Source organism: Silurus aristotelis (genome assembly GCF_946808225.1).
Source record: "Silurus aristotelis genome assembly, chromosome: 9".
NCBI classification, from domain to species: domain Eukaryota; kingdom Metazoa; phylum Chordata; class Actinopteri; order Siluriformes; family Siluridae; genus Silurus; species Silurus aristotelis.
The window spans coordinates 25,734,838-25,753,936 of NC_139582.1; positions in this window are offsets into that span (position 1 = coordinate 25,734,838).

Genomic DNA, 19,099 nt, shown 5'->3' on the forward strand with positions numbered 1-19,099 from the left:
GAGTGAACGTGTGAATGTGAGGGGACGACAGCATACAAATATAGCAGTTCACCAAACACTCTATATCCATGTTCCCTCCAGATCTGCTCCTTTACCTAAGAAAAATCTACTGATAAAAGGCTTGACTAAATAAATACGTTTTCAACCTCGACTTGAACACTGAGACTGTGTCTGAGTCCCGAACACTGGTTGAAAGACTGTTCCATCTCTTTATAAGAGAAAGATCTGCCCCCTGCTGTAGTCTTCATTATTTGAGGAACCAACAGATAGCCAGCACCTTTTGATCTAAGTAGGCGTGGAGGATCATACTGGTACAGAAGTTCACTCAGACACTGCGGTACGAGACCGTTAAGTGCTTTATACGTCAGTAGTAGTATTTTATAATCAATGCGAGATTTAATTGGGAGCCAGTGTAGACTGATTAAAACAGGGGTGATGTGGTCATATTTCCTAGATCTAGTGAGGACTCTTGCTGCTGCATTCTGAACTAACTGAAGCTTATTTATGCACTTACTCGCACACCCAGACAGTAAAGCGTTACAGTAGTCTAATCTAGAAGTAACAAAAGCATGAACTAGTTTTTCTGCATCCTGTAACTACATCATATTTCTAATTTTAGCAATATTTCTAAGGTGAAAGAAGGCGATCCTGGTAATATTATTCATGTGAGTCTCAAAGGAAAGACTTGGGTCAATAATCACACCAAGGTCTTTGACAGCCGTACACGCTGAAACAAAAACACCATCCAGAGATGCTATGTAATCGGAAAGTTTACTTCTAGCTGCATGTGGTCCTAGTAAAAGTACTTCCATCTTATCTGAGTTGAGCAAAAGAAAGTTATTAAGCATCCACTGTCTAATGTCCTTTACACACTTCTCAACATTGTTAAGCTGATCTTGCTCATCTGGTTTTGCTGAAATATATAGCTGTGTGTCATCAGCATAGCAATGGAAGCGAATCCCATGTTTATTAATGATTTCACCAAGAGGCAGCATATATAAAGAGAAAAGCAGTGGGCCTAAGACAGATCCTTGAGGAACACCAAACTTTACCTCATAGAGTTTGGAGAACTCACCATTTACATCAACAAACTGATAGCGATCAGTCAAATAAGACCTAAGCCAAGAGAGAGCTGTTCCCTTTATTCCAACAATGTTCTCAAGTCTAGCAAGCAGTATAGTGTGATCAATGGTGTCAAAAGCTGCACTAAGGTCGAGCAAAACAAGTAAGGAGACAAAACCCTGATCAGAGGCCAATAACAGGTCATTTACCACCTTAACTAGCACCGTCTCTGTGCTATGATGAGGCCGAAATCCTGACTGATACATTTCAAAAATGTTATTCGTAAGTAGGTGTGAGCATAACTGCTGTGCTACAACCTTTTCTAAAATTTTGGATATAAAGGGGAGATTTGATATTGGTCTGTAGTTGGACAACTGACATGGGTCAAGGTCAGGTTTCTTAATTAGGGGGTGGATAACTGCCAGTTTGAAGGATTTAGGTACATAACCAGTGCTAATGGAAGTGTTAATTATTTTTAAAACAGGTTCAATTACCTCTGGAGTTATCTGTTTAAAGAAACTTGTAGGCAAGGGATCGAGAATGCAGGTTGATGATTTTGATGAGGAGATTAATGAAATTAAGTCATTCTCATGAATAGGAGTGAAGCTTTGTAGTTGATTGTCTGCTATAATTACACTGCTGTCTACAGGGTTACTTTTAAAATAATTTTGATTTTTTTAACCAATTATACCAAGCATGTGCTACTGAGCATTAATTTAGTATTAATTTCATTCTACTAAGGTAAATTTGTGGAAGACAATTTCATGTCAGGGTGTAATACACCATAGCAGGAAGACAATATTATATAGGTTGCACTGCATCATCAAGGTCTCTCAGGCAAAGATTTTAAAGCAGATTGGGGTTTCAAGATAGGGTGTAGATGGGTGTAGCATCTAGTGTAGATGGCTATTTTGAAAAAGCACAAAGAAACAGGCAGTGTTAACGCCCACAGACACAGTGTTTGGCCAGGAAAACTTAATGTAGGAGATGAAAGACAAATCCTGCTTACTTTTCTTTGACATTGGAAGATGTTCGGTAGTGCCATCAGCAAAACCTGACAGAAACCAATGGGACCCAGGTATACCCATTAAGTGTCTGGCCAGAAATGGACTTCATGACTCCATTCAATTGTGGCCAAAAAGCCATATTTCCAACATGAAATCAAAGCTAAGTGACTCAACTATGCATACAAAATAAGAACTGGGATGAATAAAAACGACAGCAGGTGCTCTAAACTGATAAGTAAAAAATATACTGAAAAAATTCAGTGCAACACATCTCCTTCGAATAGAGTTGATCAGGTTGTTCATTGTGACAGTTTGAGCAGAATTCCCTTAGTTATGCAAACAGTTTGTTGCAGCAGCTGTCTGGGTGGCTGGTCTCAGAAAATCTTGGAGGTGAAGATGCTGCATGTGGAGGTCCTGGTCTAATGTGGTTACACGTGGTCTGCAGTTGTGAGGCCAGATGGATTTATTGCCAAAAAAAAATGTTTCAGAGTTGGTATGAGGATATTTTACTGGAATGCTGTATTTAGTTTACACCAAACATGTCCTCTGTTCCTGAGTCCAAATAATTAAAATTTTGAATTATTTGTCCCAAGAACATCTTTCCAGAACTCCTAATCTTCTGTCTACGTTCTCTTTTAGAATCTTGCAGTCTGATCTCGGGGTGAACTTGCTTAAACGGGCATGTTGGCAGCTGTTTGAATGTCCACCACTTGTAGACTATTTTCCTGATTCTAAATTCTTTGGTGATCTTTTTAAATCCTTTTCCAGAATCATAAGCCGTTCTATGTGTTTTTACAGTTTGGGATAGTGACCTCTCTTCTATAATACTTCTGTTGCATTTGATCCCACCTTCTGCCCAAGGCCAGAAAAGACCAGGAAAGGTTTGTTTGGTTGTTTCTGTTTTTTTTTTTTTTTTCTGTTTTACATTTAACATAACGGTGATGGTTTTCTTCAATTTGCTTGGTTTTCTCAGAGTGAAACAAACTATTGCTCAGCCCTACCACCTGGCCGTGGGACCTCAGAAGAATTCCGTTCACCAGTACTTCATCGTTCTTGATCAGCATGCCATTCCATGCAAGTCAACCTCTTTTCTTGGTGCCTTTGACGAGTTGTTTAAGGCACACTTTGTTTTTGGCACCTCTTACAACATTATGCTACACAACATGTACACTTTTATTCAGACCACTGTGTACAACATAGATGTTGGCAAAGTGAAAGAGAGTCCTCGTGTTGCTGAGGTTAGAGCGAGGCTGCTTAGAAGTGTTTTGTTTGTCAGGCTGAGTTACTTGGTTTTAAATTGCTTATTAGGCACTTCAGTTTAGTTCATGGTTTTGTTCCTGAAAAGAATATTTGCCTTAAATGTGTAGAGGCAGGGTGTAGTTCTGTGTTTGGTACTTTTTCAGGTTTTAGAAAACATTTGAATACAAAACATGCTGAGCAAAGTGACCAGAATGTTGACACCACTGTGAGACTGCTGAGGCAGAAGGACAAATTAGTGCTCAAGCATTTGATCAGATTGGCAGTGTTGGAGAGGTGGCCACAACATCTGTATTGTTAAAGTCAAATAAGAGCACTTTGGATATGTGTGCGTCTGCTGTTGCACAACTAAAAGTTGCTGGGTTAAGTCAGTCTGCTATAAGTGGTTTTGTTTCATCTATGGAGGAAGTTGTTTTTGAGATTCAGGGTCAGGCCAAGGATGCAGCTTTGCTTTGTCTGTCTTCAAATTACATTGCTATTAAAAGGAAAATAGAAAGTTCAATTGAACATTTAAAAAAAAACGAGAGAGATTTTTTTTCAGAGAAATGGGGAACTGTTGAACCAACTGAAATAGTGCTCGGCACCAGATTTGATAGCAGGAGAAATAAAACCACTGGAACATTTGATCAAGTTGTTGTAACAAATAAGTTTTCTTGTGTTCCCATTTTAGAAACACTAAAGTCAATTTTACAAAATCTGCATCTTATTGATTTGTTTAACCCAGACATGCTCCAAAGGAAGGCGTTTATGTTGACTTAAGTGTGCGGCACATTTTAAAAGTAATCCGTTATTTTACACAGAAAAAGAGGCCTACAAAAATTTGTTATTTTATGACGATTGTGAGACCGCTAATCCTTTGGGTTCCAAAAAAGGTATACACAAATTGGGTGCTATATATTTTACATTAAGAAATTTACCCCATTTTTAACTTATTTAAAAATAATATTTTATTATTTATTTATGTGCCCTCTTTCATGCACAGGATATTAAACGGTATGGTTTTAATTCTATAATCGAACCTCTAGTTAATTATCTAAAAGTGCTTGAGATTGAGGGGGTTAAGAATCTAGTATCTGGAAGTTGTGTTAGGGGTACAATTGTTCAAGTCACAGGGGATAACCTTGGCTTACACAGCTTATTAGGGTTTGTGGAGTCATTTGGGGCTCAATATTGCTGTTGTTTTCTTTGTTCTTGAGAAAGATCGCTTTCAGTTTGTGTTTTCCGAAGATAACACTGAGGTTGTACTAAGAACAACTGAGATGCATGCTCTGCACTGTAAAAGGTTACAAGATGACTCTACACTACCTCATTTTTATGGCGTCAAATGGGTGTGTTTGTTAAATACACTCCGGTATTTCAACATGGCAGACAATTTTGCTGTGGATATTATTATGCACGACATTTTAGGTGTCGCTCAGCTAGAGGTAAAAGTTGTTCTGCCGTACATTCAGCATAATTTTTTGAGTGCTGATGATCTTGCTGGTAAAATACATGCTTTTGATTATGGATACAATCAGCAGAGGAACCGTCCTCCAATGGTCAAATTGTTTGGTAAAAGCAACGATTTGGGTTTAACTGCCGTCCGGTCATGTGCTTGTTACGCAACATGCCTCTGTTATTTGGTGATTTAGTGCAGAGAGATGATAAACACTGGTATCTTTTGCTTTTACTTCTGTAAATTGTTAATGTCCGATTTTCACCAGCCCTAACTTAAGGAATGACCATTTATCTTAAACATTTAATAATTGCACATCACCAGCTATTTAAAAAACATTTTCCAGAAAAAAATCTGTTGCCAAAGCATCACATAATGATACATTACCCACAGTGTATAAGAAAAATTGGACCAGTCCTGCATATGTGGTGTATGCGTTACAAAGCTAAACACAAATTCTTTAAAACACAATTAAAAAGCTTTAAAAACATCAACATAACGCTAGCCAAAAAGCAACAGAGTTGTATGGCAATGCCCTGGGAGTCTTTTAGCCAGTACAGATTGACTCTTAGTTCAGGGAAGATGGTGGAACTCAGTGGATTTAAAGGTGGCATTGACATGGCTTCCAAACTAGGAAAATATGGAAATATTAGAACTTGTCTATTCTGTAAAGTTGATCAAACATCATGGTACAGAGTATCGCCCAGACTTTATCATCTGTGCAGAGGTAGCATGTGAGATGCCAGTGTTTTGTAAGATTAAGACTATTGCTGTGAAAGATCTACTGTTATATGGAAACACTCTGTTTTGACGACCATTACCATGCATTTATAGTCAGACTGCATCCAGGCCGAGTTTTAAAGGTAGTGAATGTTAACGAGCTGTGTTATTTCAAACTATTTGATGTTCAAATGAAATATGGTACAACCAATTCTGCACTGCATATAGTGCCCTATTGCCATTTTATGCAGATGTGATGTTTTTTGTGCATGTAAGCCTGACATTGTTTTAATAAATGTTTTAAATGGTACGTTATAGTTGTTTTCTGTTTTGTTCTATACCATGTATTCAATGTAAACACACACAAAAAAACCCCACTGAGTTGACTTTGCATAATAACAGAGAAAATTTGTCAAACTACAGAGTGAAATATTTATTAGTGAAAAAATCCCACTCAGTGAGTACAATATTAATAATAAGTGTCTTATCGGAGTTATTTGATCACCAAATGGGTTTTAATATTGTACTCACCGAGTGGGATTTTTTCACTAATAAAAATTTAAATAAACTCTACATAAGTGAAATATTAACACTAATTGGTGTTAATTTACCTTTAGTGTTAAATGTTGGTAACACAAATCAGAGTTAATGTCCCTCAGTGTTAAACTGTGGTGACACGATTAAGAGTTAATTTACTTTAGTGTTAAATCGTAACTCTTAAGTGTTGAGCAGTGTTAAATTTTTACTCCACACAGAGTTAATTTTACTCTAAATATTTAACACTGTCAAGAGTCATTTTATCACTAATTCTGAGTGGGACCAAATACCCTCGGGTCTAATGTAAAATTTAACTCTTAAAGAGTTCAATCTTTGTTTATCATGTTCTGAGAGTCGTAGGTAGGTAGGTAGGTAGGTAGGTAGGTAGGTAGGTAGGGAGGGAGGGATGGAGGGATGGGAGGGAGCATTGTCTTGCTGTAACTTTTCTTGATATTAATTGCAAGTAAATTTGATTTGTCTCTTTCAATTTCTGGCTGAGCCAAAAAATTTTCTGGTCCATGACTAGATAATGTAATAATGTGATCCAAACCATGAGTTTTGTTAACTGTTGAACCACTGATAAATAAAAATATAAAATTCTGTGTTTTCTTTATGTTTTAGTTTTAAATGATCCCAAACTTTGGAAACTTTTTTGCGTTTTCTTTGGCCATAATCTTCTCCTTGCCCCTCGCTGTTTCCGATCTTGAATTTTTTAATTTCGTAGCATCTGCTGTTACCTGTTTAGCGGGTGGTGGGTCAGTAATGGTTTGTGGGAAACACAGTGCTCTCTGTTTAGTTAAATGGACAACAACGAATCATCAAGGCAAATGAATCTTTGTAATCAAATTACTTGAGGAATCGTTACAGCCTTACTGTGAATACTTTCCAGATGCACTGTAATCGGCGGTGTTAAAGTTTGTATTCTAACCTTTTATCCAATGTAACACACACAGGCTGTGCTGAATAGTGACAGCGAACAAGAAGATAAATATGGAAGAATGGAATTTGAGAACAGGCTGCTGCAGAGGAGAAAACTCATATAGTGCTTGATGATGTTGTCAAGGCTTTGAAAGGTAAGTTGACAGGAATTTAAATTGTAAACATGAAACATATATTTAATATTTCAAACAATTGGTCGGTCAACCAATAGTGTTTCTTGTTTTTTTTGTGTTACAAATTATTCTCATTTTTATTACAAAATAAAAATAGATGTAATTTGGGGACCCCTGGGTTACACCAACTAAGGGTAGTAACGGGTAGAAATAGCTCTCCATTGTAACAATTGTAGGTTACAGTGTGTCTGTTTGTCCAGTTAAGACGATTTCAGTATTTTTTTTTTTTTTTTTAAGTTTTTACGGCCAGCATGGAGATTAAAAGTCTTTAAGGAGCTGTAATAACAGCAATGTTCTAAGAGCATGCAATTTTTATTAAACATTTAACAACTTTATTTTCCACATGACCAGTATACGTCTATATAATTTTTGTTTTGTATTAAGCATTTTTTAAATTAAGCATCTTTAGTTAATTAAGTTAAAAACCTGTACCAACTGCAACCAATTTGCAGATTTTGCTAGATAAGTCCTATTTTAATATTTAGGAATTACTAATAATAATTGTTTTAAAGTTAAAGCAATGCTTAATTAGAAAAAAGTAAGCATTTCATGAAGAGATTAAAAACTGAAAATGAAGAAAAACCCAAACTTTGTACTGCCCTATCTTACTTGTGACTTATTTATTTTTCTTGTAAAGCATATGTGTCAACCTCAAGGCCCGGGCTAAATGTGGCCTGCCACGTCATTTTATGTAGCCTGCGAGAGCTGAAAAGGTCTGATTATCTTATAATAAATAAGGGTGCATTGACCATAAACTACATTTCCCTTAATGCATGCCGATACCCATGAAATGACAGCATCCCACCACTAGACTGCAGTGTTTCCACATCAGTGCCATTTTTCGAATTAAGAAACACTGATCCCAATGATCCCAAAATATCCAGGAAGAGAAAAAATGATGCAGGCAGAAGGCTGTTTCAAAAAAGATGGGAAGGCGAATATATGTTTGTGCTTCCAGAAGAAAAAAACAGTATGTCTTTTGTGTTATAAGGCAGTGGCTGTTGTCAAAGAGTACAATCTACTTCTGCATTTTGACACCAAACACGGAGCTAAGTATGCCAAAGTGAGGCTTCAAGAAAAACAACAAATGCTGCAAGAATTAAAAAGCAAATTGCGTTTGTTTATGCAGACAAATGTTCACTGTAATCAAACCATCTCTCATTAGTTGGATGTATCCCCTTGCAAGGCTGTGTGCAGCCATTTGTTTATGTAAAATTCTACACCTGTCACATATGTCCTTAGCAGCTCACAATTGTTTGTTGGACCGTTATTCCGCCTAATTAGAGTCACTGAACTGCATGCTAAATAGATACCACCAACCGGCAATGGGTGAACCATACCATGACCCAACATTTCCCCCTTTGATTAGTTTTAGCTTTCAAGCTACTGTCTGCCAGAGCACTCTTTCATGTATAAAAATCACCTTAAATGCAATTATTGCACAATTAAATGCAAATGTCATTTGTGCACAATTGACCAAACTCTCAGAACCAAGAACCAAACAACTCCTTAGAGTGCAATAAACTCATTTCCAATCCTGTCTATCCTCGTCACTCCCAACAAAAACCTTAACATCTTCAGCTCTGCTACCTGCAGCTTTACCTCCTGTCTTTTACTCAATGCCACTGTCCATACAACATAGCAGGTCTCACCAAGTCCTATAAACTTTCCCTTTCACTCTTGCAGACACTCTTCTATCTCAAATCACTCCTGCCACTTTTCTCCACCCACTCCACCTTGCCTGCACTCTTTTCTTCACTTCTCTAACACTCTTCATTACTTTGCTCTGTTGTCCCCAGGTAAACTTATCCACCTTCTCCACCTCTTCTCCCTGCAACTGCACCACTCCACTGCCCTTCCTCTCATTTACACACTTGTACTTGGTCTTACTCCTACTGACTTTTATTCCCCTTCTCTCCAGCGCATACCTCCACCTCTCCAGGTTCTTCTCAACCTGCTCTCTACTTTTACCACAAATCACAATATCATCCGCATACATCATAGTCCAGGTAGAGTCCTGTCTGACCTTATCCGTCAACCTGTCCATCACCACTGCAAACAGGAAAGGGCTCAAAACCAATCCTTGATGCAGTCCAACCTCCACCTTGAAGCAGTCTGCCATTCCTACTGCACACTTCACTGCTGTCACACTGTCCTCATACATGTCCTGCACTACATACTATAAATTATAATATTATGCAGGCTAAAAAAAATATTGTTGGTCTGTGCGTGAAAGCATAGCGTGCAACACAGCATATATATATGAAATAGGTTAATAGCTGTATATCACATATATATATATATATATATATATATATATATATATATATATATATACAGTGTTGTGTTCATTACTAAAAAATAGTAACTAGTTACAGTTACTCGTTACTTCATTCAAAAAGTAACTCCGTTACTTTGTTGATTACTTACACCAAAAAGTAATGCGTTACTGTTAAAAGTAACTTTTTAGTTACTTTTTTAAAGAACCTTCTTTAATGTTCCCATTATTGCCCTTTTATGCGTTATGGTCTATACAAACACAAAACTGACTTAAAAACAAAGTAATTTTTTAACACTATTTTATTGAAGTCAGACCAGCACAAGCTGAATATATTACAAGGATTTCTGAAATAAATAACAAAACAAGCTGAATAATATATTCACAATCAAAAACTAAAGTGGCTTCTGCTGTTGTGTTGAGCTCTTAAAAAATGTTCCTTTCACAGCTGAAGTATGAAAACTATCCACAATGTAGAACAGAATTCCGGGTTAGCTTCTAGCTACTAGCTCCTCAGGCATGGAGGTCCTGGAGGAGCTTCGGCAGATTGGAGTTGCTGTTTATCGCAGTAGATACGAGCTTCGAACCAGGAAGACACAGCTTACATTTGACTAAAAAGTTTTTGTCTTTATACTCAACTAAAGTGAAATAATGAGCATATTTCCACTTTGAGAAACTCGTCTTGCTCTCGACTCGCCATTACTGCAGCACAGACCTGAATAAACGGAGACACGCCCACAGTGCGTCTTCTTCGTGTTTACAGTGGTTCATCCACCAATCCTACAATGCGTCTTCTTCCTGTTTACAGTGGTTCATCCACCAATCCTACAATGCGTCTTCTTCGTGTTTACAGTGGTTTATCCACCAATCCTACAATGCGTCTTCACTTCAGCCAAAATTAATTCATTTAAAAAAGTAACGGGTAACGCACCATACGGTAACGGTAACAAAGTTTCTTTATTTTTAAAAGTAACGTGTTACAGTATTCATTACTGTCAAAAGTAACGTGTTACCGGTAACGCGTTACTGCCCAACACTGTATGTATATATATATATATATATATATATATATATATATATATATATATATATATATATATATATATATATATATATATATATGTATATGTATGTATAAGTGATAACAGGGGTCACCAACCTTTATGACACAGACAGCTACTTCTTGGGTACCGACTAATGTGAAGGGATACCAGATTGATACACACTTCTGAAATAACAAATATGCTCAATTTACCTTTAATTATATATTATTATTAATAATTAATGATATTCATCTATGTCAGGGTGTCAAACTCAATTGCACAGGGGGCCAAAACTCAAAGCACACTTTAGGTCGCAGGCCGAACAGGATAAACATTTATTGAACACACTAAAACAATGTTTTTTGAACATAAATATGAATAAAAATAGAAAGTAATATTACTTCAGAGTAAATAAACTTAAACTTGAAATAAATAGCTCTCTATAAAAATATATCCTGTCAAAATTATACAAGTTAGAAATATGAACATGCTGCGAAAAAACCCTGAACAACTAAATAAAAATTGTGCTTTTAAGTAAACGTTAAAATAACAACAAATCAAAACAGATTTCTTTGCTCTTATGCCATTTTATAAAAAATTATCTTAAGCTTTAAATAACTTAAAATATTTTGCTCTCCATGAAAATATCTCCTGTGAAACACCAGACGTCTCACAGCTTCATCATGCAGCTCTTCAAAAACTCTCCCTCAATAAATTACCGGCTGATGTGCCTCTGATTTATCCTCTGCTTTCACTTTGTGATTTTGCTCTGGTTAAAAAACGTCTGCTGAAATGTCAGATTCTTCTCTAACTCTTCTACTTTCTGTATCTTTTGCTCTGCATTCAGGTTTTTCATCTTATCCTGATGTTTTGTCTCATAGTTCCGTCTTAGATCAGAACAGAAGCTGCACTTGATTGACGCTGGAATGTTCCCAGGTAGTCTAGCGTTCAGTAAGGCAGCTAAAGCGCTGCATTATGGGATCTGTAGTTTGTGTTATCAGTGCTTCATATCGCCGGGACATTAATAACAATAATAATAGATCTATATAAAATCATCTCGCAGGCCTGATATTTCAATTCAATTCAATTTCAATTCATTTTTATTTGTATAGCGCTTTTAACAATGAACATTGTCTCAAAGCAGCTTTACACAGATAATGCGGTGATTAAAAATGAATATGTTCTTTATGAGTAAGTTTGTCCCTGATGAGCAAGCCGGTGGCGACTGGCGACTGTGGCAAGGAAAAACTCCCCGAGATGGCATAAGGAAGAAACCTTGAGAGGAACCAGACTCAAGAGGGAACCCATCCTCATCTGGGTTACACCGAATGTCCATTTGTGGCGGGTATACAATGTTGCGGGGTGCAGTGATGATGATCAAAAGCGAAGTGTATTTCTGAGTCAGTGTAGGAGACTGTTGACATCAGTGTAGGAGACTGTTGACATCCAATCCAGGCAGGCCTGGATGAAGTGGGAAGATCCACGGGGGGGAGAGGGGCAGGAACAGTGGTCACTGGAGCCTCAGGAGCATGTTTAACTCGACCGAGAGAGAGAGAGAGAGAGAGAGAGAGAGAGAGAGAGAGAGAGAGAGAGAGAGAAGAGGGTGACAGGAAGAGAAGGATATGGATTATTAAGTGTACCTATTGTTGCATGAGAGTTAAAGTCACTGTGCAGTTTGGACTCCGGCAAGACTCGCTATAGCAGCATAACTAAAAGGGAGAACCAGAAGGCAACACAGACATGAGGGATCTCTGGGATAAGAGACGGCCCACCACACCACCATCAACAAACCTGAGTGAACACGTGAATGTGAGGGGACGACAGCGTACAAATATCCCAGTTCACCAAACACTCTATATCAATGTTCCCTCCAGATCTGAGCCTTTACCTGAGAAAAAAATCTACTGATTAAAGGCTTGACTGAATAAATATGTTTTCAACCTCGACTTGAACACTGAGACTGTGACTGAGTCCCGAACACTGATAGGAAGGCTGTTCCATAACTGCGGGGCTTTATAAGAGAAAGATCTGCCCCCTGCTGTAATCTTCATTATTGGAGGAACCAACAGATAGCCTGCACCTTTTGATCTAAGTAGGCGTGGAGGATCATACTGGTACAGAAGTTCACTCAGATACGGTGGTGCGAGACCATTAAGTGCTTTATATGTCAGTAGTAAAATTTTATAATCAATGCGAGATTTGATTGGGAGCCAGTGTAGACTGATTAATACAGGGGTGATGTGGTCATATTTCCTAGATCTAGTGAGGACTCTTGCTGCTGCATTCTGAACTAACTGAAGCTTATTTATGCACCTACTCGCACACCCAGACAGTAAAGCGTTACAGTAGCCTAATCTAGAAGTAACAAAAGCATGAACTAGTTTTTCTGCATCCTGTAACGACATCATATTTCTAATTTTAGCAATATTTCTAAGGTGAAAGAAGGCGATCCTGGTAATATTATTCACGTGAGCCTCAAAGGAAAGACTCGAGTCAATAATCACACCAAGGTCTTTGACAGCCGTACACGCGGAAACAGAAACACCATCCAGAGATGTTAGGTAATCGGAAAGTTTGCTTCTAGCTGCATGTGGTCCTAGTAAAAGTACTTCCGTCTTATCTGAGTTTAGCAGAAGAAAGTTATCGAGCATCCACTGTCTAATGTCCTTTACACATTTTTTAACATTGTTAAGCTGATCTCTCTCATCTGGCTTTGCTGAAATATATAGCTGTGTATCATCAGCATAGCAATGGAATCTAATACCATGTTTATGAATAATTTCTCCAAGAGGCAGCATATATAAAGAGAAAAGCAGAGGGCCTAAGACAGATCCTTGAGGAACACCAAACTTTACCTCAGAGAGTGTGGAGAACTCACCATTAACATCAACAAACTGATAGCGATCAGTCAAATAAGACCTGAGCCAAGAGAGAGCCAATGTACGTATATAAATGTACGTCAGGCCGGATTTGAGTTTGACACCCCTGATCTATGTGAAGACACTGATAATGGAAATGATTTCTCACAATAATTATCAACAATGATTTAACAAGGTAGGAAACAGCTATTTTTAGAAAATGCTTACGGTCTACTCATATCGTTTTGATTTCCTGCATCCTTTACTTTCCGTTGCCTCCGTCTCGTCTATTTTTGCTTTGAAGAGCGTTTTTTCCCTGTTTGATGGTTTGAAAGCAGTGAGCGGAGGACATTCCCACCAGAACTACAAACACACACTACAGTAATCACATTAAGGTACGTAATTTTACTGCTATGGCAAACATCCAGTTCATTCAGTGTGTAAAGTGTGACATGTTTAGACGGTCTTTCTCCGTTGTTAGCGATAATTTTATCTGTGAGAAGTGTAAGCTAGTTTGCTCTTTGACGGAGAAGATCTTAGCATTAGAGGAGCGCATCCAGAGTCTAGAGAGAAGTAGTGAGTGCGAAAGCAGTCCAGGTTCTGCAGGGGAAAGTCTGGATGCCCTAGGTGAAGTTAATATTCCCCGACTCCGGCATTAGAGCCCTCGCAGCGGGGCGAATGGGTGACGGCTCGGCGGCATACTCGCAAAGCCAAAGCTAACGCTAAGGCTTGCCCACAGGAGCACCATTCCTTTTCGCTTCATGTGTCCAACAGGTTTGCTCACCTCAGTGAAGCACCCGCTGAGAAACCTGAAAGAGCTCTGGTTTTAGGAGACTCCATTCTGAGGCACGTGAAATTAGCTAGACCTTTAGGGGCACCAGCAGCACAGGTTATGTGTATACCGGGAGCCAGGGCGCCGGACATAGCAGGTCAGCTTAGATTCTTAGGAAAGCACAGGTTCTCTAAGATAGTTTTTCACACATGAGCTAATGATATATGCCTTCGACAGTCAGAGGTTACTAAGAGTAATATTATAGAGGTGTGTAAATTAGCAAAGGCAATGTCTGATGCAGTAACATGCTCTGGCCCCATCCCAATGCGACGTGGCGATGTAGCCTACAGCGGGTTATGGTCGCTAAACTGCTGGATGTCCGAGTGGTGCTCCAAAAACAATGTGGGCTTCATTAATAATTGGAGCATTTTTGAGGGCAAGGCTGGCCTGTTAGGGCGGGACGGTATCCATCCCACTCGGGAAGGTGCTGCTCTCATTTCTTGTAGTATAGGTCATAGTCTCAGAACAGCACTAGTTAACAAGTGACTGTCCAGAGCCAAGGCCAGGCAGCAGACAGACAGGTTAAACTGACCGTCTGCTAGCTGCACAAAGTCGTCACTCAGGATCCACCAAATTGAGACTGTGTCTGTCCCCTGAGCGAAACCAAAATATAGGAATTCTCAGAAAGTCTGTGTTAGTAACCTGATTAACATTAAATTAAATAGGACTGAACACACAGCCAGCACCTCTGATCTAAAGATAGGATTGCTGAATATTAGATCTCTCATGTCAAAAGCGCTGACTATAAACAAAATTATTACCGACCAGGAGTTTAATATAATATGTTTGACAGAAACGGGGATTAAACCGAATGAATATGTAGCATTAAATGAAGCAAGTCCTCCTGGGTATAGTTACATACACCAACCCCGTCTGAATGGCAGAGGAGGTGGAGTCGCAGCTATTTATATGAATATTCTAAGCATCACACAAAAGACTAAACACAAATGTAAAACATTTGAAGTTCTTAACACCAGCATAAAATATTCAGTGTCCGAAAGCAGGTCCAGTCAGTCAATTCCACTAATTATTATTTATAGACCCCCAGGGCCCTACTCTGATTTTCTCATAAAATTTGCAGATTTCATCAAAAATATAGCTACTTCTTTAGACAAAGCATTAATTATTGGTGACTTCAATATTAATTTTGATAATCAGGAAGACTCCTGAAGAGCAGCAGTTGTGTCCATTCTAGATTCAGTTGGAATTAATCAGCATGTTATAGGACCCACTCATAGTGGTGGACACACTCTCGATTTGTTGTTAACATTTGGATTAAAAATAAAAAACTTAGTCATAATTCCACAGTCTGAAGCAATTTCAGACCATTATCTCATCTCTTTTAAAATCTGCCTCAGTCATTGCATTACTGCCTCACCACGTTACTGTGTTAAGCGTACTTTCACGTCAGCTACAGCAGCGCGTTTTATCAATAATCTTCCAGAAATTACGATATATACGATCTATCGATCTCCGTCTGACCCCACAGAGCTCGACTGGGCCACTGAATACCTAGAATCAACGTTACGTTATACTCTAGATGATGTAGCTCCCCTTAAGACCAAAATGATCAGGAATAAAAAATTAGCACAGTGGTATAATGATCATACGCACACCTTAAAACAGACCATTTGAAAATTAGAACGTAAATGGCGTCAAACAAAATTAACAGTATTTCAAATAGCATGGAAGGAGAACCTCCTAAATTATAGAAAATCTCTTAATGCTGCTAGATCGGCATATTTCTCCACCCTCATAGAAAAATAACAAGCATAATCCTAGATTTTGATTTAGCACGGTAGCAAAATTAACAGGAAATAAAAGCACTGCACTAACATGCACACCATCATTAGGTAGTAATGATTTCATGAACTTTTTTAATAATAAAATTGAGAACATCAGGCAAGAAATCCAGACTATTAATATAAATCCAAATTATTTTACAAGTTACCCTGTAGACAGCAGTGTAATTATAGCAGACAATCAACTACAAAGCTTCACTCCTATTCATGAGAATGACTTAATTTCATTAATTTCCTCATCAAAATCATCAACCTGCATTCTCGATCCCTTGCCTACAAGTTTCTTTAAACAGATAACTCCAGAGGTAATTGAACCTGTTTTAAAAATAATAAACTCTTTCATTAGCACTGGTTATGTACCAAAATCCTTCAAACTGGCAGGTATTCAATTCAATTCAATTAATTTTTATTTGTATAGTGCTTTTAACAATGAACCTTGTCTTAAAGCAGCTTTACACAGATAATGTGGTGATTAAACGTAAATATGTTCTTTGTAAGTATGTTTGTCCCTGATGAGCAACTGTGGCAAGGAAAAACTCCACGAGATGGCATAAGGAAGAAACCTTGAGAGGAACCAGACTCAAGAGGGAACCCATCCTCATCTGGCTTGCACCAGATTATCCACCCCCTAATTAAGAAACCTGACCTTGACCCATGTTAGCTGTCCAACTACAGAACAATATCAAATCTCCCCTTTATATCCAAAATTTTAGAAAAGGTTGTAGCACAGCAGTTATGCTCACACCTACTTATGAATAACATTTTTGAAATGTATCAGTCAGGATTTCGGCCTCATCATAGCACAGAGATGGCGCTAGTTAAGGTGGTAAATTACCTGTTATTGGCCTCTGATCAGGGTTTTGTCTCCTTACTTGTTTTGCTCGACCTTAGTGCAGCTTTTGACACCATTGATCACACTATACTACTTGCTAGACTTGGGAACGTTGTTGGAATAAAGGGAACAGCTCTCTCTTGGCTCAGGTCTTATTTGACTGATCGCTATCAGTTTGTTGATGTAAATGGTGAGTTCTCCACACTCTCTGAGGTAAGGTTTGGTGTTCCCCAAGGATCTGTCTTAGGCCCTCTGCTTTTCTCTTTATATATGCTGCCTCTTGGTGAAATTATTCATAAACATGGGATTCGCTTCCATTGCTATGCTGATGATACACAGCCAGATGAGAGAGATCAGCTTAACAATGTTGAGAAGTGTGTAAAGGACATTAGACTGTGGATGCTTGATAACTTTCTTCTGCTCAACTCAGATAAGACGGAAGTACTTTTACTAGGACCACATACAGCTAGAAGCAAACTTTCCGATTACGTAGCATCTCTGGATGGTGTTTCTGTTTCAGCGTGTACGGCTGTCAAAGACCTTAAGGTTATTATTGACCCTAGTCCTTTCTTTAAAGCTCACGTGAATAATATCACCAGGATCGCCTTCTTTCACCTTAGTAATATTGCTAAAATTAGAAATATGATGTCGTTACAGGATGCAGAAAAACTTGTTCATGCTTTTGTTACTTCTAGATTAGACTACTGTAACGCTTTACTATCTGGGTGTGCAAATAAGTGCATAAATAAGCTTCAGTTAGTTCAAAATGCAGCAGCAAGAGTCCTAACTAGATCTAGGAAATATGACCACATCACCCCTGTTTTAATCAGTCTACACTGGCTCCCAATCAATCTCGCATTGATTATAAAATACTACTACTGATGTATAAAGCACTTAATGGTCTCGCACCGCAGTATCTGAGTGAACTTCTGTACCAGTATGATCCTCCACGCCTACTTGGATCAAAAGGTGCTGGCTATCTGTTGGTTCCTCAAATAATGAAGACTACAGCAGGGGGCAGATCTTTCTCTTATAAAGCCCCACAGTTATGGAACAGCTTTCCAACCAGTGTTCGGGACTCAGACACAGTCTCAGTGTTCAAGTTGAGGTTGAAAACATATTTATTTAGTCAAGCCTTTGATCAGTAGATTTTTTTTCTTAGGTAAAGGCTCAGATCTGGAGGGAACATGGATATAGAGTGTTTGGTGAACTGGGATATTTGTTTGCTGTCGTCCCCTCACATTCACACGTTCACTCAGGTTTGTTGACGGTGGTGTGGTGGGTTGTATTTTATCCCAGAGATCCCTCATGTCGGTGTTACCTTCTGGTTCTCCCTTTTAGTTATGCTGCCATAGCGAGTCTTGCCGGAGTCCAAACTGCACAGTGACATTAACTTTCATACAACAATAAGGACACTTAATAATCCATATCCTTCTCTCTCTCTCTCTCTCTCTCTCTCTCTCTCTCTCGGTCGAGTTAAACTTGCTCCTGATGCTTCAGTGACCACTGTTCCTGCCCCTCTCCCCTCCGTGGATCTTCCCACTTCGTCCAGGCCTGCCTCTGGATGGTGTTCTCTTCGACTGGAGGCCACTCTGTGCAGCCTGGGACGGTTTCTCATCAACGCCTTGGGTGGTTCCATGAAATTCCGGAGTAAGAACGGGCGCTTTGAGGATGGATTGGACTGTAGTTAATGTCAACAGTCTCCTACACTGACTCAGGAATACAGTTCGCTTCTGATCATCATCACTGCACCCCGCAACATTGTATATCTGCTTCAAATGGACATTCGGTGCAACCCAGATGAGGATGGGTTCCCTCTTGGGTCTGGTTCCTCTCAAGCTTTCTTCCTTATGCCATCTCGGGGAGCTTTTCCTTGCCACAGTCGCCACCGGCTCGCTCATCAGGGACAAACTTACTTACAAAGAACATATTTACTTTTATTCACCACATTATCTGTGTAAAGCTGCTTTGAGACAATGTTCATTGTTAAAAGCACTATACAAATAAAAATTAATTGAATTGAATACTCATGTGGTCCTTGTGGGTGACGTTGGTTGGCCTATACTATCTTGACTTCTTGACTATCTTAACTTGACCAAGTTTATACTTTTTGTAGTTGAGTATAAAGAAAGATATTTAACTTTGAAATGTAGTGAAGTTAAAGTAAAAGTCTCCCCAAATGGAAATGCTTGAGTAAAGTACAGATACGTGGAAAACTAGTTAAATACAGTAATGAATCACATTTACATTTACTGGTTACTACTGAAGTACACTGCAGGGCTTCTGGTACTCCTTTTCTCTCTCTCTCTCTCTCTCTCTCTCTC